Source organism: Athene cunicularia, assembly GCF_003259725.1.
Source record: "Athene cunicularia isolate RWA chromosome 3 unlocalized genomic scaffold, athCun1 chr3_part1, whole genome shotgun sequence".
Lineage (NCBI taxonomy): Eukaryota > Metazoa > Chordata > Aves > Strigiformes > Strigidae > Athene > Athene cunicularia.
The window spans coordinates 123,004,894-123,005,721 of record NW_020799097.1 but is presented as its reverse complement, the minus strand read 5'-3'; positions in this window follow the sequence as shown (position 1 = coordinate 123,005,721).

Sequence of the window (828 nt, the reverse complement as noted above, 5' to 3'; positions counted from 1 at the left end):
CATAAGAGGAGAAAGAAGTATAGCGTTAAAAACAATTATGAAATACAAGAAGCAGCAACTTTTTCCCTACATGGTCCAGTTAACCATTTTTCCTGTTCTTGTTGCTCCATAGATGCACATACACACTGTATGCTCAGTAGAAGCGTATGTCACTTTGCATGCTATCCTCTCTACACAAACCTAATGCATTGGATTTGCATTTCTGTACGAAGGCGCTACCAAATTCAGATGTTGCAGCTTTCCGTATGATTTGTCCTTACTTTTGTCTGTGCTGTTTAACCACTTAAGCCCTTGCAGACAACTCTGGCCCATGATGTTGTTCCGCTTTACCTCGGCGTTCAGGGAAGCTGGCCTTGTTGTGTTGAAGGGTTAAGCTGTTCTCTTAAGTAGATTTTGCTGATTGGATTGTCCTTCATGTTGATGCTGTGAGCAAAATGTAATCACATGAGTAATGTTAAAAATCTGCCTGACCCTGGAGGCCACGAACTGTTGCTGCAGATGGTGTGGCTAAGCCAGTTTTTGTAGCCACTGACTGATAGGTGTGTATAACTAGCATCCTGTTAGATTGCCTCTGGTGACCCCACCCAAATGGTTAGGTGTGGCAGACAAGCAGGGACCTTTTTATGTGAGCGAAAGATGATGGCATTCACAGGTCTGGAGATGTAGCAAGACACCTGCTCTGTGCTGCCATAGGATCTTCTGTACCTCACTCATGCCAATATGCTTGCCTTTGCAAAAGGAATTCAGTTTCTGATAGTACAACACTTTGGTGCATTTGTTTTAGAAGTTCTACAAGAAAGATGTCATTTTCTTGTTTGTATTTTACAG